Source organism: Hylobates moloch, unplaced genomic scaffold (genome assembly GCF_009828535.3).
Source record: "Hylobates moloch isolate HMO894 unplaced genomic scaffold, HMol_V3 SCAFFOLD_17, whole genome shotgun sequence".
Classification (NCBI taxonomy): Eukaryota; Metazoa; Chordata; class Mammalia; order Primates; family Hylobatidae; genus Hylobates; species Hylobates moloch.
This window is the reverse complement of record NW_026652292.1, coordinates 13,426,302-13,448,272: the sequence shown is the minus strand read 5'-3', so window position 1 is coordinate 13,448,272 and position 21,971 is coordinate 13,426,302.

The window sequence follows — 21,971 nt, the reverse complement described above, 5'->3', positions numbered from 1 at the left end:
CAAGAGGAAAATTCTTCAGTAGGCATTTCAAAAATTGCTTCCTTGTTTCATCACAATGGATGGAAACTTTCCTAATTGGGAGAGAGAAGTTGGTAAGGAAGAAGTGCAAGAGCCCTGAGCTACTTCTGTATCTTTCTCTTGTGGACCCAGGAAGGTTTCATGGGCAGCTCAAGCAGGGAGATCAGGCACCATCAGCCATTCTGACCACCCCAGTATTAGGGAAATTATGAATGTCCCACTTCCAACACCTGGAAGCACCAGCCACTGACCAGCTACGGCCCTCAGTCACCCGAGACCCAGAATAAGGCATGGAATTCCAACGTGGACCATGTGTATTTAAATGAGAAGGGAAGTCACTGAATCCAGATCTTTCTTTCTCAGCTAATGATCAGAAGTAAGTTTTATGTGAAGCTTCAACAGTTGTAAATAGTAAAGCGTCATTGCTCTGACCTCAACCTGCTCTGAATTCTTCTTCTAATTAGATGTCTCTGGTTTATTCTTGTGGCCAAAGCAAGATCTCTCTCCAGATTTTCTAGGGTATTCTCCACCTTCAGCCTCCTGGCAAGTGTCCCACCAAAAGAAAATTGAAAAGTATTATGTAATGTTATCTTTGTTGAATGTCCTCTTTGAGGGGCTGCTGCCCATTCATAGACAGTAGCAGTACAAGGAGAAGCTCCTGGTGCTGTTTGTACCTTTCCAAGTGTCCCTACCTAACTTATCTAGACAGTCATTGCAATTATGCTATAAAATGTCTGTAAAAGGGGGAAAATAATAAAATTTCTAGCTATGAATGAGCATCCCTAGCATCTTTAGGGATGCTCATTCATAGCTTAACAATTTGCATGTAATGGGAAAATGCATTTGTAATTTTATATAATATTATAGCCCACAGAAGACTGGGTATATAGCAATGAAAGTTGACTTCTTTGCCCCTACTGTTGAGAGGATGCTTAAAAGTGTTACCCAGAATATGACACAAAATAGCCCAATGGGAGAGCCATTTTCTGCGCAAACATTAAGGAGAAAGTGGTCCTGCAAACCCATGTGGTCTTAGGCACACAGAAGAAGGTACAAACAGGACTAGAATAGAGTCTGTCTTTTTCTGGGCACACTGGTTATCATCAGACTTCCAGGTTGATTTCTAACAGGACCCACTAAATAACTTGTGCAAGTTATTGTTTACGCATGTGTGTGAACTACTTAGGATTCTTGCAGCTGTGAGTGAGAGACATAGAGACATAACTCAGACTGGCATAAACTAAAACAAAAAGGGAATTTATCAGCTCCTGTTACTACCACATCTGGGTTACTTCTGGCTTTAGACGGAGGTGGATCTAGAATTTGAACTGTGTTATCACCACCCCCATCCCTCCCTCTTTAGCTCTCTTCTTCTCTCTCTCTCTTTTTCTCCACTTCACATCTCACATGTCTCTTCTTGGCCTCAGTTTTCAAATAGTTGGGGACTCTCTATATGGCTGCTCTAGACTCAATTCTCCTGGTTAAGCAACTGCATAGAAAGAGCTGTGCCTATTAGCTCCGGTACAGAAATCCCAGGAAGAGGCAGGCCTGTTTCAGTTTCCATACGTATCCTGTGGTTGCAGAGATAGAATACCCTCATTGGCTAGGACTGGGTCACCCAGGTGGAGAAGGGAGCCCTAGTCACATGGAGTAGGCTTCCCATAGTAACGAAGGGTTCTGTTTCTAGAATAAGTAGAGATGGCACACTGGGCAAACAAGAACAATATACTCACTACAAATGTCTATATAAAATTATTTGTTTACAATTCTAAGTTCTGGGTTCAGATAGTCTCAGCTAATCCATTTTGTTTGTTTTCTTATTTATTTATGTGCTTTATGAAGACTCCATTGAGAAACTGTTATTTTAAAATATACATCAGGGACATTCTCAAAGATGGCTGACTAGCAGTACCCAGTGCTTGTCTCTTCCACAAAGAAAGAACAAAACAAATTAGCCAGGTGTGGTGGTATGCACCTGTAATCCCAGCTACTTGGGAAGCTGAAGCAGGAGAATCTCTGGAAACTGGAAGGCAGAGGTTGCAGTCAACCAAGATCGTGCCACTGCACCACAGCCTGGGAGACAGACAGAGACTCCGTCTCAAAAAAAAAAGAAAGAAAGAAAGACCAGAACAACAAATAAATAACTGCACTTTGAGTAGGGTGTCTAAGGGAGAATCCTGGAATTCATCAAGGAAGTGATAAAAACTGTCTGAAACACAGAAACTTGGGATAGTAGAAGCATAGAGAGGGAAGCAAAGCACTCAGCCAGGATTGACTCAGAGTCAAGAGAGACTCCCTATTGCACAAAGGTAAGTGAGAGTTACCCAGCAGTCCTCATTACCAACACGAACAGCGAAAATCCTAGCTACAGGAGAGCCCCACGATCCTCACAGTCCCTGCGCCCAGTAGAATGAGCTGCCTGGAGTCCATGAGGCTGCATTGCTCTAAGAAGGAACTCATGCTACGTCCCTCCCACTCCCTGAGACCCAAGATGCCATTTTGAGAACAGATCTATGCTAGACTGCATCATGTCCTGGGGCCTAGTAGCCCCTGTATCTCCACATACCTGGGGTCCCACTGTTATCCCACCATGCTCACACAAAGTGTTGTGGTGCTACAACCACAGCTAGACACAGTGGTATAGCCATGTCTGCCACCTGAGACCATGCACACCACAAGGAACAGGAGGCCTAGCACAGCAGGGAGGCCATCCCTGAGATGTGGGGAGCCAATACATATGCTCCTCAGGGCCTGAGAACCAGCTTCCTGGTGATCCCACACCCTCAACCAGCAGAGCTGCCACATGTACTCCCAGGGCAGGGACCAGCATACCTGGCACCTGCCACAACCAGTGACCCTGTCCCTTTGACTGGCAGAGCAGAACTACCCAGGGAACAGATACTGCCCTACCCAGCACCAGCCATTGCTGGCAACATCACCCTCATGACCAGAAGAGCTGCCACACCTGGTGTATGTCCCCCTAGATTCTGAGAACTAGCTTGCCCCACAGCCCCCATCTCCAGTAAAAACACACCACTGCCACCATCTGCAGTCTAGGACAATGAGACCACACACCAGTGACATTGATTACAGCAGTGGAAATCACATGGAGACAATGCTACTGCACTAACCAGAACAAAAGCCAAAGGGAGGGATGGCTGTGATAACACAGTTCAAACACTAGATCCAGACCTATAGAAAACTGGAAGTAAGCCAGACACAGTAGTAACAAGAGCTGATAAATTCCCTTTTTGTTTTTGTTTATGCCAGTCTGAGTCTCTATGTCTCTCTCACTCACAGCCAACACTACAGGACACATCTATGCAAAAAAGTCTTTCCCTGTGGAAGCTACTCCCTTAAACTAGAAGAGGTGATTGTTCCACCAGATGCACAGATATCAACATAAGGACACAAAAAACACAAAGAAGCAAAAACAAAACAAAACAAAAAACACACAAACGAATGAAACAAAACACAACACTTCCAAATGAACATAGTAATTCTCCTGTTACAGACCCTAAAGAAACGAAAATCTATGAAATACATAAGAACTTGAAAATAATGATCTTAAGGAAATTCAGTAAGATATAAGAGAATACAGAATAATAATTCAACAAAATCAGAAAAACAATCTCTAAACTGAAAGAGAAATTCAACAAGGATGGAGATATCATTAAAAAGAATCAAACATAAATTTTGAAGCTGATAAATTCAATGGATAAAATGAATCCAAAGCTTCAACAGACTAGATCAAGCAAAAGAATTTTAGAACTCGAAGACAGTCTTTAAAATAACCCAGTCAGAAAAAAGGAAAGAAAGAAAAAGAAAAGAAAAAAGAATAAAAAAGAATGAAGAAAGCCTATGGGGCTTAAGGGATACCATTAAGCAAATTAATATTTGGAGTACAGGAATTACAGAAGAGGAGATGGAAACAGGCATAGAAGACCTAATTAATGAAACAATAGCTGAAAACTTCTCAAGTCGTGGGAGAGATACGGACATCCAGATCCAGAAAATTCAACAGTCTCTAAATAGATTCCACCCAAAAATGTCCTCTCTAAGGTACATTATAGTGAAACTGCCAAAAGTCAAAGCAAAACAGAATACTAAAAACAGCAAGGGAAATATGTTAAGTCACATGTAAGGGGCTCTCTATTAGACTAACAACAGATTTGTCAGCAGAAACTTTATAGGCTAGAAGAGAATGGGATGATATATTCAAAATACTGAAAGAGAAAAATCTGCCATGCAAGAATATTATACCCAGCAAATCTATCCTATCCTATATGAAGAAATGAAGTCTGTCACAGACAAGCAAAAACTAAGGGAATTCATCACCACTAGACTGGCTTTATAAGAAATCTTTAAGGGAGGCCTACATCTGGAAGTGAAAGGACAATTACTACCATGACAAAAATATAAAAGTATAAAACTCATTGTAGAGCAGATATACAAAACAACCAGAACACAATTCACAAAATGACAAGAGTACATCTTCACCTATCAATAATAACTCTGAGTGTAAATGGATTAAATTCACCAATTAAAAAGGTATAGACTGGCTGAATGCATTAAAAAAAAAAAAGACCCAATTATATCCTGCCTATAAGAAACTCACTTCACCTATAAGGATACACAGAGACTGAAAGTAAAGAGATGGAAAAAGATAATATACAGAAATGGAAACAAAAAGGGAGAAGGACTAGCTATACTTATATCAGATAAAATCAGATAAAACGGGCTTTAAGTAAAAAATTGTTATAACGAAAAAGATGGTATTGGTTTGGCACCATGTCCCCACTCAAATCTCATGTTGAATGTTGAATTATAATTCCTAGTGCTGGAGGTGAGGCCTGGTGGGAGGTAATAGGATCATGGGGGTGGTTTCTGATAGTTTAGCACCATCCCACTGGTGCTGTTTCGTGATAAGAGTTCTCAAGAAATCTGGTTGAGGAGCACCTCCTCCTTAGCTCTTTTCCTCCTTCTCTAGCCATGTAAGATGCGGATCCTTCCTCTTTGCCTTCTGCCATGATTGTAGGTTTCCTGAGGCCTCCCCAGCCATGCTTCCTGTTTAGCCTGCAGAACTGTAAGTCAATTAAACCTCTTTTCTTTATAAATTACCTCAGGTAGTTTTTTATAGCAACGTGAGAATGGACTAATACAGCTGATCATTATATAATGAAAATAGACCAATATGGCAAGAAGATATAACAATTATAAATATATATGCACCCAACACTGGAACACCCAGATATATAAACCAAATATTATTAGACCTCAAGGGAGTAATACATTCCAATATAATAATTGTTGCAGACTTCAACATCCCACTCATCATTGAACAGATCACTTAGATAGAAAACCAACAAAGAAACATCAGATTTATTCAAGACCAGCCTGGCCAACATGGCGAAACCCTGTCTCTGCTAAAAATGCAAAAATTAGCTGGGTGTGGTGGTGCGTGCCTGTAGTCCCAGCTACTCAGGAGGCTGAGGCAGGAGAATTGCTTGAACCCAGGAGGTGGAGATTGCAGTGAACTGAGATTGTGCCACTGCACTCCAGCCTGGGTGACAGAGCAAGACTCCATCACAAAAAAAAAAAAAAAAGAAAGAAAGAAACATCAGATTTAATTTGCACTATAGACTCAAATGGCCCTAACAGACATTTACAGAACTTTTCATCCAACAGCTGCAGAATAAACATTTTCTCATTAGCGCACAGAACATTCTCCAGGATAGACTTCATGTTAGAGTACAACACAAGTCTCAACAAAGTTTAAAATATTGAAATCATATCAAATATCTTTTCTGCCCACAATGAGATAAAACTATAAATTAAGAACAAGAGGAATTTTGCAAATGGTACAAATACATGAAATTTAAACAACATGCTCCTGAAAAACCAATTGTTCAACAAATAAATTAAGATAGAAATTTAGGCCAGGCATGGTGGCTCACACCTATAATCCCAGCACTTTGGGAGGCCTAGGCAGGTGGATCACCTGAGGTCAGGAGTTTGAGACCAGCCTGGCCAGCATGGTGAAACCCCATCTTTACTAAAAATACAAAAATTAGCTGGGCGTGGTGGCACTTCCCTGTAATCCCAGCTACTCAGGAGGCTGAGGCAGGAGAGTCTCTTGAACTCAGGAGTTGGAGGATGCAGTGAGCTGAGGTGGCGCACTTTAGCCTGGGTGACAGAGCAAGACTCCGTCTCAAAAAAAAATAATAAATAAATAAATAAATAATAAAAAAAATTTTGAGACAAATGTAAACAGAAACACAACATACCCAAATCTATGGAATACAGCAAAAGTAGTACTAATGGAAGGTTTATAGCAATAAATGTCTACATTGAAGTATAAAGATTTCAAATAAACAACCTACTAATGCACCTTAAGGAACTAGAAAAGCAAAAACAAACTGAACCCAAAATTAGTAGAAGAAAAGAAATAATAAAGATCTGAGCAGACATAAACAAAGACTAAAAAAGTACAAAAGATCAATGAAATAAAGTTTGTTTTTGAAAAGATAAAATCAACAAACCATTAATTAGAATAACTAAATGAAAAAGAGAGAAGACCCAAATAAATAAAATCAGAAATAAAAAGGAGACATTACAACTGATACCAGAGAATACAAAGGATTACTAGAGACTTTATGAGCAACTATTCACCAACAAATGGGAAAACCTAGAGGAAATGGATAAATTACTGGATACATACAACCTACCAAGATTCAACTGGGGATCGGGTGCAGTGGCTCACACCTGTAATCCCAACACTTTAGGAGGCCAAGGTGGGTGGATTACTTGAGGTCAGAGTTCGAGACCAGCCTGCCCAACATGATGAAACCCTGTCTCTACTAAAAATACAAAAATTAGTCAGGTGTGGTGGCACATGCCTGTAGTCCCAGCTACCTGGGAGGCTGAGGCAGGAGAATCACTTGAACCCGGGAGGCAGAGGTTGCAGTGAGCTGAGATTGCACTACTGCACTCCAGCCTGGGTGACAGAGTGAGACTCCATCTCAAAAAGAAGAAAGAGAGAAGAAAGAAAGAAAGAAAGAAAGAAAGAAAGAAAGAAAGAAAGAAAGAAAGAAAGAAAGAAAAGAAACAAAGGGAAAGAAAGAAGGTTCAACTGGGAAGAGACAAAGCCTCAACAAGTCAATAATGAGTAAGAAGACTGAATGAGTAAGAAAAAGTCTCCCAAAAAAGACAAACCCAGGACTAGATGGTTTCAATGTTGTATTCTACCAAGTTTTTAAAGAAAAAATAACACCAATTCTTCTTAAATTTTTCAAAAACATTGAAGGGGGGAATTCTTCCAGACTCGTTGTATGAGACCAACATCACCCTGGTACCAAAACTAGACAAAGACATAACAAAAAAGAAAACTACAGGTCAATAATACTGATGAACACAGGTGCAAAAATCTTCAACAAAATATCAGCACACTGAAGCCAATAGCACATCAACAACATTATACACCAAGATCAAGCGGGATTAATCCAAGGGATGCAAGGATGGTTGAACATATACAAACCCATAAACATGACACATCACATCAGTAGAATGAAGAACAAAAATCATATGAACATCTCAACAGATACAGAAAAATCACTTGATAAAATTCAACATCCCTTCAGGATAAAACTCTCAACAAATTAGTTATAGAAAGAACATACCTCAACACAATAAAGTCTATATGTGACTAATCTACAGCTAACATTATACTGAATAAGGAAAAATTGAAAGCTTTTTCTCTAAACTGGAACAAGACAACTGGATGCTCATTTTCACCACTCTTACTCCACATAGTACTAGAAGTCCTAGCCAGAGCAATTAGACAAGAGAAAGAAATAAAGGACATCTGAATTGCAGAGGAGGAAATTGTCCTTCTTTGCAGATAACATAATCTTATATTGAGAAAAACCTAAAGGCTCTACCAAAAAAAACTCTTACACCTAACAAATTCAGTAAAGTTTGTCAGGTCTAAGAGTGTTTTTGGTGGAGCCTTTAGGTTTTTAGGGTATGAAATCAACATTACCTAACATTAAGAAAAATTAGTAATGTTTCTATACGCCAATAATGAACTAGCTGAAAAATAAATCAAGAATGCAATTCTGGCTGGGCGCGGTGGCTCACGCCTGTAATCCCAGCACTTTGGGAGGCCGAGGCGGGTGGATCACGAGGTCAGGAGATCGAGACCATCCTGGCTAACATGGTGAAACCCCCATCTCTACCAAAAAAATACAAAAAATTAGCCGGGTGTGGTGGCAGGCACCTGTAGTCCCAGTTACTCGGGAGGCTGAGGCAGGAGAATGGCGTGAACCCAGGAGGTGGAGCTTGCAGTGAGCCGAGATTGTGCCACTGCATTCCAGCCTGGGCAACAGAGTGAGACTCCATCTAAAAAAAAAAAAAAAAGACAAACTTTTCATATATAGTGTAATAAGCAGAATAAATCCATAAAGCTGAGGAAAGGAAATATCACGTAGAGAAAGATCAAAGAAACCAGCAACTAGTTTTTTTTTTTGTTTTTTGTTTTTCTTTTTTGAGATGGAATCTTGCTCTGTTGCCCAGGACGGAGTGCTGTGGCACAATCTCGGCTCACTGCAACCTCTGCCTCCGGGTTCAAGCAAATTCTCCTGCCTCAGCCCCCACTAGTAGCTGGGATTACAGGTACACACCACTATGCCCTGCTAATTTTTGTATTTTTAGTAGAGGCAAGGTTTTGCTATGTTAGCCAGGCTTGTCTTGAACTCCTAACCTCAGGTGATCCACCTGTCTTGGCCTCCCAAAGTGCTGCGATTACAGGCGTGATCCACCACGCCCGGCCTAGATTTTTGTTTCTAAACACCAGTCTTCAATAATAGGAATCAGGGCTCCTTGGAGAAAAGCTGATTCTAGGGCTGGGGAGGGAAAAATATATGATGGAGCATATATCTTTGGAGCATCTTGTAGTACCAGGAAGTAAGGAAGTGCTCAAAAACAAAAGAATGTGCACGTGCCAAAGGGAGGCAGAAGCCAGCCAGAAAGAGCTCCACATGAATAAAGCTGGGACAATCTGAGCAGCAAATTAGGGTAAGTTTAGTGGCAATACAATAAGCAGTCATTATAATTATATAGACCAACATTTTATGTATTTATTTGTAGAGACGGTGTCTCACTCTGTTGTCCAGGAGTGCAGGGGCACAATCCTAGCTCACTGCAGCCTTAAACTCCTGGGCTCAAGTGATCCTCCATCCTCAGCCTCCCAAAGTATTGGGATTACAGGTATGAACCACCACTCCTGGCCATAAATATTAACATTTTAAAACACGTGGAAATAATTTACATTGAGTGAGAAAAAATAAGCCAGGTTTCCAAACTGTACATGTATCTATATAAATATACATATGATTAATAGGGAATGGTCATAAATATTCAAAATGTCAAGTGTGGTCATGTTACTGGCAGAATTATTTCCTGGTTTCCATAATGTTGTATTCTTTTTGCATAGTTTTTATCATGATTAACTTTAACATGCAAATAACCACTCTCTAATGTCTTTTAAAACTATAGATTTTCTTGTTGGAGATTTGCTTAAGACACATTTATCTATAATTTCTTCACAGTGCAAACTTCAGAGTCTAAATTTATGTCTCTCCATATGACACAGCAAGGAACCCCAACAGTCTTTAGTATCACCTCTGAAAACTGCCATCCTTATAGTTGTACAGATGGGTACCACTCCACTTTATTGTTTTTAATTTTTAGAGATGGGGTCTTACTATGTTGCCCAGGCTAGCCTGAAACTCTGGGCTCAAGTGATCCTCCCATCTCAGCCTCCCAGGAAGCTGAAACCGTAGGCACATGCCAGCACACTGGGTGTTACTCCACTTTGAGGGTGTAGTTTTTTATCATAAAGAATCTTTGGGCCGGGTGCAGTGGCTCATGCCTGTAATCCCAGCACTTTGGAAGGCCAAGGTGGGTGGATCACCTGAGGTCAGGAGTTCGAGACCAGCCTGGCCAACATGGCAAAATCCCGTCTCTTCTAAAGATACAGAAAACATTAGGCAGGCATAGTGGTGGGTGCCTGTAATCCCAGCTACTCGGGAGGCTGAGGCAGGAGAATCACTTGAACTCGGAGGGGGAGTTTGCAGTGAGCTGAGATCCTGCCACTGCACTCCAGCCTGGGTGACAAGAGCAAAATACCATCTCAAAAAAAAAAAAGAAGACGACTCTTTGGAAGTGAAGACAAGCATGTGGTAGGAACCAGGTAAGCAGCTGTGCTTGAACCAGACTCCAGAGCACGGGGAGGGGAATGTGAGCCATGGTGCCGTGTTGTGGAGACAGCTGTGTTCAGTGGGCGTGCCAGGCACAGCAAGGAAACATTCTCTTCGACCTTCCCCAGTGAGAGGATAATATAACCCTGAGATTTCCCTTCTATGTCAAATGCTAGGAAAGGAAAGCCACATGAGCTATCTTGTTGACATTATTCGTACGTGAGGACAAGTCCTGCCTGGGCATGTTAAGGGGAACGCGTTGTAAATAACCCAATCTGTGAACTTCGGGGCTTGGCTGGCCCCAGCTTCCCCCATGTTATGCTTGGTGAGTTTGGCTTTTAAACCAGCAGCACACCACAGGAAATGCAAATAAGCATTTTAAAAATCCACTGGGACAAAGGAGATCTCTAACTTACAACCTTCCCAGAGCTGGATATTTAACATTCTGAGCACATTTGACCAGAGAAATAATGTTGTGGCCAGCCACTGGGACCCAGGCAGCCCACAGACGTCTACTTACCCCACCTGGAGCTGAACGCAGGCCATGGGGTGTCCTTGCAGGGGAAAAGGCCAGTAAGGAACCAGGAGAGTAATAAAACAGGACAACTCATCTTTGTCTCTTTCTCTGGAATCCGCACATTTGGGACGAATTAATGGAGAAAGTAAATGGCGGAAGTAAACGGCAAAACATTTTTTCTTTTACAAATCTGAAGGGAATTTGCCCTCGCAAGGACTTTAGTAACCAAATCACCTGTTCTTTATGAAGTGTACTCTCACTTGAAGGAAGGCATGTGTGCTGTATGCAAATGGTATAGTTGCATAGATAATATACAGCTGCCCACACACACTCAGCTGCAATAAATGCTGCTCTCCATTTTCTAAATCATATGACTAATTTGGTCCACCCCTGTATCAGTCTGTTCTCACGCTGCTAATAAAGACAGATCCGAGGCCGAGCGCGGTGGCTCACACCTGTAATCCCAGCACTTTGGGAGGCCGAGGCGGGTGGATCATGAGGTCAGGAGATTGAGAGCATCCTGGCTAACATGGCGAAACCCCATTTCTACTAAAAATACAAAAAATTAGCCAGGCGTGGTGGCGGGCGCCTGTAGTCCCAGCTACTCAGGAGGCTGAGGCAGGAGAATGGTGTGAACCCGGGAGGTGGAGCTTGCAGTGAGCTGAGATTGCGCTACTACACTCCAGCCTGGGCGACAGAGCAAGACTCCCTCTCAAAAAAAAAAAAAAAGAAATGCCTTGAACTAATGCTAAGAACTATAGGCAGAGTTTCTGGCACTCCCTGCAGGTAATACGAGTAGCAGTTGTTCCTTCCCAGGGCTGGATAGTGAACATGGTGTGCACGTTTTATAGAGAAATCATGTTGAGGTCAGCCATTGGGTTCTAGGCTGACACTACGTGCCTGACAGTTTTAAAGAGGTTAAGGATGGAGCTTAACCTTAGAGATAGAGTTGCTCCATCTCTAAAGAGATGGAGAGGCCCCCGGCTAGGCCAGGATCTTCATCCCACCCTCCCCTGTTCTCTGCTGACTGGATCAGGAATCTCCTGACTCAAGGGCAACCAGTGATGTGGCCAGATGTGAACAGATGTGAGGCTTCCACCACATTGTCTTGCTCTTGGAAACTTTAACGTGGGAAATGTCGGGAGACTGAGGCAGTTAGAGGTGGGGCAGCAGCTTCTCCAGCAAGCTTGAAGGTCTGGGAGTCAGCCGATGGAATTTGTGCAGCTAAGATTGGGTGACCAACCTGAGGAAAAGAAAAGCCCAAGGGCAGAATAGGGGGCCTCAGGAAATTGCATCAACTGCAGAGTCCCAGAGAGGAGGTCCCAAGGTCTCACTGCTCAGGCCTTAGAGCTGCTAGGCGTTCCAGGCAGCTTCTAATTCCAGTCTCCACCTGGCCCATCTCCATAGATTACCAGGCAGTGCCGCCATGCTGGAGCCCCCGTTGCATGGGAAGACTTGAGTTCCCTGCATGCAAAAGCGTGTGGCTCACACAATCCCAGGTGTGGCCTTTGTTGAGACTGGGAGGGACCACAGGCCAGGTAGCCTGAGGCTGGGCTGAGCTCATTCTGTTCTTTAGTGGAAAGAACTCAGGAATACAACCTGCAGGGCCGGGGTGATGTCTTGGTTTTTGTTCCATTTTTAATGTGGTATGAGGATAAAAGAAAAAAAAAACTCAACTAAAACAGGTGCTATGAAGGCTCATGGAAATGTTCTAGAGATCTCCTTTATTAAAAACAGGAAGCATTTTCCAGGATTTTTCAAGAAGGCTTTGTCCAAATAAAAGCCGGGTTTCAAAAACATAACCTTCGTTGGAAGAGTTTCCATCGGGGACTAGCAGCTTGTGTGTGGAAAATGACCCCAGCCCTTTTCTTCTCTAAAGTGCGCACTTCAAACAGCATCCAGCCAAGCACCGTGGATTTGCAGACAGACCTGGCAATGTCTGCAGAGTGTCGCTGGGCATCAGGAACCCGGGAGCCATTCTGCACAAATGCCCGTTATTCCCAGTTTACAGGTTAGTAGGGTGACCAGTTGTTTCAGTTTGCTCTGAACCGAAGGGTTTCCAGGGCATTAAAACTGACAAAGTACCAAAGAAAGCAGGAGGAATTGATCACCCTAATATGAGACGGAGACAGAAATGACTTTCTCCCTTTCCTCTTGTCTGTTCCATCCGCTAGACCCACCTGTATGACTTGATCAAGAACACTGATGCCCCTTTTGACATCCTGGTCTCTCAGTTCCTTCCTTGTCTTAACTCTAAGAAACTTCCTCTGCCAGATTACACCTTCCTGCTAGTGGGACTTCCTGCCAAATAAGAACAGGAAGCTCCAATTATAATTGATAAATGAGATATTTCAACATTAGATGTTTTAATTTGATTGTGCACTTGGCTTTCATTATCAAACATTTAATAGCAACTTGATCACCAGTTCTATAGAGAAGGGACAGAGAAAGAGAGGGGATGAGAAGCCTTTCGCTGTGTTTTGGGGGTGAATGCCAGCATCTTATGATTAACTTCCGAGGTCCTGGCTGTCTGTATATTCTGGTAACATCATTCTTGAGAGTCTCGTCCCTGGCTAAAGACCTCAATTTGCTCCCAAGTTGTTGCTGTCGTTTCTGGATTAAAAACTCCTTCCTCTTTTAAGACATTGTTCGATGTGCTGTGTATAAGTCCTCTGCTTTGTTTATCACTGAAGACTAACAAAGCGTGGCGTGTTTACCTCACTTGAAGAAACATGGCTTTACAGAGACAGGACAAAGGCAGAGGGGCTCCAAGTCCATCCTGACTCACCTCTGCTCCCACAAACTCTGACTTTGTTCTATTTCTAACCCCTGTTTTAAAAAAAAAATCTCAACGATTTATACCCGGGCATGTACACTAGGCATGCTTTGTGTTATGCCCCGCTAACTTTCCACCCTTAGCTTTGTCTTTTTTTTTTTTTTTTTAAGTCCGAGTTTTGCTCTTGTTGCCCAGGCTGGAGAGCAATGGCGTGATCTTGGCTCACCGCAACCTCCACCTCCCGGATTCAAGTGATTCTCCTGCCTCAGCCTACCAAGTAGCTGGGATTACAGGCATGTGCCACCAGGCCCAGCTAGTTTTGTATTTTTAGTAGAGACAGGGTTTCACCATGTTGGTCAGGCTGGTCTTGAACTCCTGACATCAAGTGATCCATCCACCTGGGCCTCCCAGAGTGCTGGGACTACAGGCGTGAACTTCTGGGCCCGGCCGTCTTTGTCATTTTTAAAACTGCATTGCCGAGTGAGAAGTAAGCGTTCATCTTTGTGTTTCTTTTTGATGATAATGACCTGATCCTGAGTCTCGTGTGACCGAGCAACACAAATGCCAGTGGAGTTGCCTTTCACCCACATTGTGCCTTTCTGAGACTTTACTAAGCATATGCATCACCTGCAGATCTTGATAAAATGCAGATTCTGATTCAGTAGGTCTGGGGTGAGTCTGGCATCTACTTTTTTTTTTCAGGTTGAAATACATTTTATTTCTTTATTTACTGTAGATATGCGTGGATAGAAATACAAGGTCATGAATGAAGTAATGAAAAGACCAAATGCAGATGGATCCTTTTGTGTGTGGCTCTCTTCCATCTCCATGGGTTTGATGGATGGTAGGTCTCCTGCAGTCTGAAATCCCAAATTCTTTTTCACCACATTGATTTTTACATTGACCACTAAGCCTTCTGCAGGTATCCTACGGGTTAAAGACAGCACAGTGGGGCCGGGTGCGGTGGCTCACACCCGCGGATCACCTGAGGTCAGGAGTTTGAGATCAGCCTGACTAATGTTGAGAAACCCCATTTCTACTAAAAATACAAAATTAGCCGAGTGTGGTGGCGCATGCCTGTAATCCCAGCTACTCAGGAGGCTGAGGCAGGAGAATCACTTGGACCCAGGAGGTGGAGGTTGCAGGGAGCCGAGATGGCGCCATTGCACTCCAGCCTGGGCAACAAAGAGTGAAACTCCGTCTCAACAACAACAACAACAACAACAACAAAAAGACAGCACAGTGATCTTTACTTCTGTTGAAAGAAGAAAATAATGGCTGGGATTAATAATCCAGGTAGTAAATTACCTTCTGCATCTTTAACAAGCTCCACAGGGAGGCTGATGCTACTGGTCCAGGGACCACATTCTGGGCAGGGGAAGGAGTAGAGGATGACAGATGTCCAGGATTGGGGGGGCGGGGTGGGAGGCAGGATGATGTTAACAGTCAAATTCTTCGTAAGACTCCAATAGAATCAAACACCCATAATCACTCTTTAGGCCATAGATTCTACAACCCATGAGCTTCCATTTGTTCACCAATTCACGGGATTAATTATATGTCATTATGAAGGTTAAATAAAAAATAAACATTTGAACTCCTTCCCTACATTCAGGGTTCCATACAAACTGTCTTGTGCTCTGCCTTAAAAAAATTATTTTATTTATCCTAGTGATTTTTCCAATCCAAGCAGAGAGATTTTATTGATTTGATAAATAAACAGTACAGTATTTCCTTGTATGAATGTACTTTGATTTATTTAACTGATCCTATCTGAGTGATCCTTTAGTTTGTTTTTGATTTACCTTTGGAGGTTTTCGTTAGCATTATCAGTGTCCAATCAGTGAGAGCCTGGGCTCATCGGGCCGTCTTATCTAGGAAGCATAAGGAACACTTGAGTATTGGCTTACTGCTGGGATCACACAAATCAATGCTAATCTAGTCAGCTGGTACAAACCATACATCTCCCAAGAGGAAGTTAATGAAAAAAATAGAATAAATATTTTTAAAGTAATAGTGATATCACTTTCTGAACAAGCTTATGGCTTCAGCCCTCTCTCTCTCTCTCCACTGCCTACCACTCTCTCTGCCTTCTTTCTTAACAGGAAAGTTTAACCATTCCTGGCTTCAACATTCTGATGGTTCACTGACCTATAGCTGCAGCCCAGGCCTTTCTCCCAAGTGGCAGTCATTTGCAGGGTGATATTAATTCTAGGATCTTCTTCCAAGCAATCATGACTTCTTTAAATTTTAATACAACCTGGGCTGGGCACGGTGGCTCATGCCTGTAATCCCAGCACTTTGGGAGGCTGAGGCAGGCGGATCACTTGAGGTCAAGAGTTCGAGACCAGCCTGGCCAACATAGTGAAACCCTGTCTCTACTAAAAACAGAAAAAACTAGCGGGGCATGATGGCACACACCTGTAATCCCAGCTACTTGGGAGGCTGAGGCAGAAGAATTGCTTGAACATGGGAGGCGGAGGTTGCAGTTAGCGGAGATCGTGCCATTGCACTCCAGCCTGGGCAACAGTGCGAGATTCCGTCTTAAAAAAAAAAATTTTGTTTTCAACAACATGTTGTAGTTTTTAGTGAAGAGCTCTTATACTTTTGTTAGATTACACTTTATGTTTTTGTTATATTTTCCTAGGTAATTTATTTCTTAAAAACATTATTAGAATTGAGCCAGTTTTCTTTTATGAAGTACCCTAGCTACTACTCCCAAAAGCATCGCCTTCATGATTATCATTTCGTTTGGCTTAAAACATGTTTTGGTTAAAATGAGCAATATATTCCTTAGTTTGGGCTTACTCATCCTCCTTGAAACATGACTGCCTTGGAACACCAGGAAACATTGATACAGAAGATATTTCATGATATTTCCTCGGCCTCAATTTCTCAATCCTTCTTAGAAGTTATTCTATAGGCCGAGCACAGTGGCTCACGCCTGTAATCCCAGCACTTTGGGAGGCCGAGGCAGGCAGATCACGAGGTCAAGAGATTGAGACCATCCTGGCCAACATGGTGAAACCTCGTCTCTACTAAACATAGAAAATTAGCTGGGCATGGTGGCACGAGCCTGTAGTCCCAGCTACTCAGGAGGCTGAGGCAGGAGAATCACCTGAAGCCGGGAGGTGGAGGTTGCAGTGAGCCGAGATCACGCCACTGCACTCCAGCCTGGGTGACAGAGTGAGACTCCATCTCAAAAAAAGAAAAAAAAAATTATTCTATGGAAACATCTTTAGATTTGCCTGGCAAGCAAACTTGGGAGCATTTTAGGATGTGAGGAGCAAATAGGTAATCAATGCTAGGGAGCTGGAAATTGCCCAGAGTTAGGACTTTAATGCCACTGTGCTCAACGTCAAGCCCAGGATCTGTCTGTTCTGATCATGGAGCAGAGCTCAATCACTGTGACTATTGCTGGGTGATTATTGCTGGGTGGAGCGAGCAAAAATTTCCCCCTGGGGTGAGATGAGGCTAGAAAAGAGTAGGTGCAGGAAACTTCTAATGGATGAAAACTTATTTCCAGGTCTCTATTTTAGAAACTGAAGCTATTTGCTCAAGCTTTTTTTTCTTGGAATCAATTTCCTTATATTCCAGGCATTGTCTTCACTCATGGCCTGGATAATATCAGTCATTTAACTAAGAGATGACTGCCAGCCTTCCTGGCAAAAGACCAAATGCCAACTAAAGTTGATGCTAGGACAGATTGGTTCTCCTGAATGCCATGTCAAAGGGAAGGGCAGTGTTACGTATTAAAATGCATATGGACCCCACTGCAAGGAGATGGTCTTTTCCATTTGGTGTTATGGATGTTAATTTTTTTAAATTAATAAACCCATGCTCTTATTTCCCAGCACCTGCAAAACAATGACTAGCTCTATAAAAAATCTTTTTTCAAACATGGCGATGTTTAAAGCAAACATTTAAGAATTTTAGATCACTCATATAAACAAGTAACAAACAGGCCAGATGTGGTGGCTCACGGATGTAATCCCAGCACTTCGGGAGGCTGAGGCGGTCGGATCACCTGAGGTCAGGAGGTTGAGACAAGCCTGGCCAACATGGTGAAACCCCGTCTTTACTAAAAATACAAAAATTAGCCAGGTGTGGTTGTGTGCGCCGGTAATCTCAGCTACTTGGGAGGCTGAGGCAGGAGAGTCTCTTGAACCCAGGTGGTGGAGGTTGCAGTGAGCCAAGATCTTGCCATTGTACTCCAGCCTGGGTGACAGAGTGAGACTCCATCTCAAAAAAAAAAAAAAAGAAGAAACAAGTAACAAACAAAACACAAACACAAATATAACATTCAAAGCTGGTGTCCTCATTGAAAACAACCTGCAGAGCCACTGTGCCTGCAGGATCAACATGTGATACATGGCTGGGGCTGCTCTGACGCTTGGAAGGCAGTTTCAGGAGGTTTACTGGCAGGGTTAGGATGAGTACAAGACCCATGATTCTTCCACCTCAGCAGAGCACAGCAGATCCCAACTTCTAAGCTGGGTTGTGGTCCCAAGGAAACGGGGAGCTGTGAACAAACTGTCCTGTTCAAGCAACGCTATAGGGATGGGGGAGCTTTTCCCAGAGGTCTACAGCCGCTGAAGTCAAAGGAACTGGAATTCCCTTTCTAGCCAGCCAGGGGGAGGTGGGTGGAAGTCTTTTTGAACCACAGGTTTGAACTCAGCCTGCTGAAGTTTGGCTTCTTTTTCCACTGAAAAATTTGTCCTGGCTGGGCTTTGCTGGAGTTGGGTCTGAAATAGGCCTCCGGGTGTGAAGTGCAAGAGATCATAGAGGGGTGGGTTGCAGCCTGGGGCAGAGGCTGGTGTGCGCTGGCATAGAGAGGGCAGGGGCCCCGCAGCTCCTGGGGACAGACATCCCGTGCTGGACTCACACTGGCCTAGCCATGCGAAGAGGGACGAAGCGGGAAGGAACTGGGGTTGAACGAGGAGCTGCTGTGGGCTTTAAGGTGAGGCCCAGAGCGAAGGAGAGGGAGGCTCTTCCTGGTGTGCCAGACCTGGCAGCCCTTTGTGGAGTGTTCATCAGTTTCGGGAAGCTTGGAGAGAGAAGGCCGCTCCCAGAACTAAGATGAACGTGGCCTAGAATTGTATCTGGGTAAGAATTACAGGCACAGAGGATCATTCCATTTAGTAGAATTCCCTGAGTTTGCATTGTGAAGAGCTTTGGAGTGCCGTCTGTTTCTACTTTTGCTTGCCATTTCTGGGATCCAATATGCTCATGCTTGCGTTATTTTTTTCTAAAAAGAGATTTTATTTATTTATTTATATTTTTTTGAGATGGAGTCTCGCTCTGTTGCCTATGCTGGAGTGCAGTGGCCCCATCTTGACTCACTGCAACCTCCGCCTCCCGGGATCAAGCGATTCTCCTGCCTCAGCCTCTTGAGTAGCTGGGATTACAGGTGCCTGCCACCATGCCCGGCTAATTTTTGTATTTTTCGTAGAGACGAGGTTTCACCATATTGGCCAGGCTGGTCTCGAACTCCTGACCTCAAGTGATCTGCCTGCCTTGGCCTCCCAAATTGCTGAGATTACAGGTGTGAGCCACTGTGCCTGGACAAGACTATTTTTTAGAGCGGCAAAATTGAGCAGAATATACAGAGAATTTCCAAACGCTCCCTGCCCTCTCCCCGACAGGCACAGCCTCGCCTATGGTCAACATGCAACACCAGAGAGGCACATTTATTACAATCAATAAACCTACGTTAACACATCATTATCATTCAAAGTTCATAGCTTACATTACGGTTCACTCTTGGTGTTGTACATTCTATGGTTTTTGACAAATGTATAATGACAAATGTACAACGTTAAGCATAATCATCATTATAGTATCTTACAGAGTAGTTTCACCGTCCTGAAAATCCTGTGCTCTGTCCATTTACCCTTCCATCACCCCAGCCCAGGCAATCGCTGACCCCTGTACTATCTCCACAGTGTTGCTTTTCCTGGGGTGTCATATAGTTGGAATGATACAATATGTAGGCTTATCAGATTGCTTTTTTTTCTTAGTAAGTTTCCTTCCTTGATAGCTCATCTCTTTTGTTTGTTTGTTTTTAAGACAGTGTCTCGCTCTGTCGCCCAGGCTGGAGTGCAGTGGTGCGATCTTAGCTCACTGCAGCCTCCATCTCCCGGGTCCAAGTGATTCTCCTGCCTCAGCCTCCTGAGTAGTTGGGACCACAGGCGTGCGCCACCACAACCGGTTAATTTTTGTATTTTTAGTAGAGACGGGGTTTCACCATTTTGGCCAGGTTAGTCTCAAACTCCTGACCTCAAGTGATCCACCTGTCTTGGCCTCCCAAAGTGTTGGGATTACAGGCGCGAGCCACAGCACCTGGACTTGACGCTGATTTCTTTTTAGTGCCAAATAATATTTCATTGTCTGGAGTCTGGATGTACTACAGTTTATTTATTCATTTGCTCACTGAAGGACATCTTGGTTGCTTCTAAGTTTTGGCAACTATGAATAAAGTCTATAAACTTCCATGTGCAGGTTGTGTGGACATAAGCTTTCAGCTCCTTTGGGTAAATACTAAGGAGGGCAATTGCTGGATTGTATGGTATGAGTATGTTTAGTTTGGTAGGAAACTGCCAAATTGTCTTCCAAAGTGACGGTACCCTTTTGCATTTCCACCAGCAATGGATGAGAGTGCCTGTGGCTCCACATTCTCACCAGCATCTGGTGGTATCAGGGTTCTGGAGGCGGTTATTCTAATAGGTGTCATACTTGCATCTGTCTGCTCTTTCCTGTTTTCCTGGTGTCCCGCAGATGCACTCTGTGTCCCTCTCCCTGCCCTAGAGGCTGAAACCTGAGGGCTTCATCAAGGGACTCTCCTGTCCTCTGGCTTCTGGTTGGAATTGGCCAATGGGAGCACCAGCAGGAGGAGGGAGGGAGGGAGGGAAGGAGGGAGGAAGGGAGGATTATAAAATGTATTGCCCTCGGCACATGGGAGGAGCCAACCCTGATATCCCTGTCCATACCTTTCGATGGCCCTTTCTGAAACTCTCAACTTCCCCAAGGTGAGTGGGCCATCCGTTTCCAACAGGACCCTGATTGACAGGTGGCAATCCCTGCACCCCTCACCCCCACCCTCCAAGAAAGGATTTTGTATATTATTCACTAACTTTTGGTGTTTGGCCAGTTGGTACATTCCTCCATATGGTCATTTTAAAATTTCATTTCTAACAGTGGACTCGATTTATTCATTCACTTTAAAAATATGGAATGAAATGCATTTCCCTTTGGCAGCAGTGGGTATTCAGATGTATGTATCTGTGTGTTGGGAACTGAGCACAGGGGCAGAGCAGGAAGTATTGTCTTCTACCCCTGATGGGGTCAGCCTGCCCTGTCTCTGTTGGGTCCCCCATGGCCCCCTGACCACCTGAAAGAGTCCGGGGCAGACAACAGATGAAGAGCTCTGCCCCAGGTGGATGAAAGGACAGGACTGAAGGAGTCCAGGTGGACAAAAGGAGTTTCTGGGAAATCTGTGGAGCTTGGGCTGAGTGCCCAGGAAGGATGTCACGGGGTCTCAAGAAGGGCAGAGGAACCCACAAGAAGAGACCTTATTGATTATGCACTAATGTTTGCTGATTGGCCATTGGTATATTCCTCTGTAGCCTCCTTTAAAACCTCCTTTCAGCCAGCTTGGTGGCTCACATCTGTAATCGCAGCACTTTGGGAGGCCGAGGCAGGTGGATCGCTTGAGGTCAGGACTTTGAGACCAGCCTGGCCAACATGGTGAAACCCCATCTCTACTAAAAATACAAAAATTAGCTGGGTGTGGTGGCGGGCGCTTGTAATTCCAGCTACTTGGAAGGGTGAGGCAGGAGAATTGCTTGAACCCAAGAGGCAGAGGTTGCAGTGAGCCAAGATTGTGCCACTGCACTCCAGCCTGGGCAACAGAGCAAGACTCCCTCTCAAAAAAAAAAAAAACCAACCAAACAAAAAAATTCTCCTTTCATACTGTGGACTTCTTGAAGCTGTGAGGGAGTCATTATCTATTGGGCAGGAGGTGCTGGGAAGAGTGATAAGTATGACAAGCAAGATTCCTGCCCTCATGGAGCTTATAGTCTAAGAGGGACACAGACAGGAAACTAGCAAGCCACAAATGCATCACTGAAAATAGGGAATGCAACACAGGTAAAGAGGGGGATTGTCAGAGAGACTAAAGGGGCACTCCTGAGGGGATGAGGAGTCAGGGGGGGCCTTTGTTTCAAGGACATTTGAGGATAAGGAACATCGAAGGATAAGGAGGCAATCGGGTCAAGACTGGGGGAGCAGGGTGTCTGGGTAGAGAGGGGATCATGTGGAGAGGAGACAGCAGTGTGAAGTGGAGGACTGAGGAGAGAACACGTGGGGCGGGGCAGGCACAGCACAGCCACATCCTCAGGGC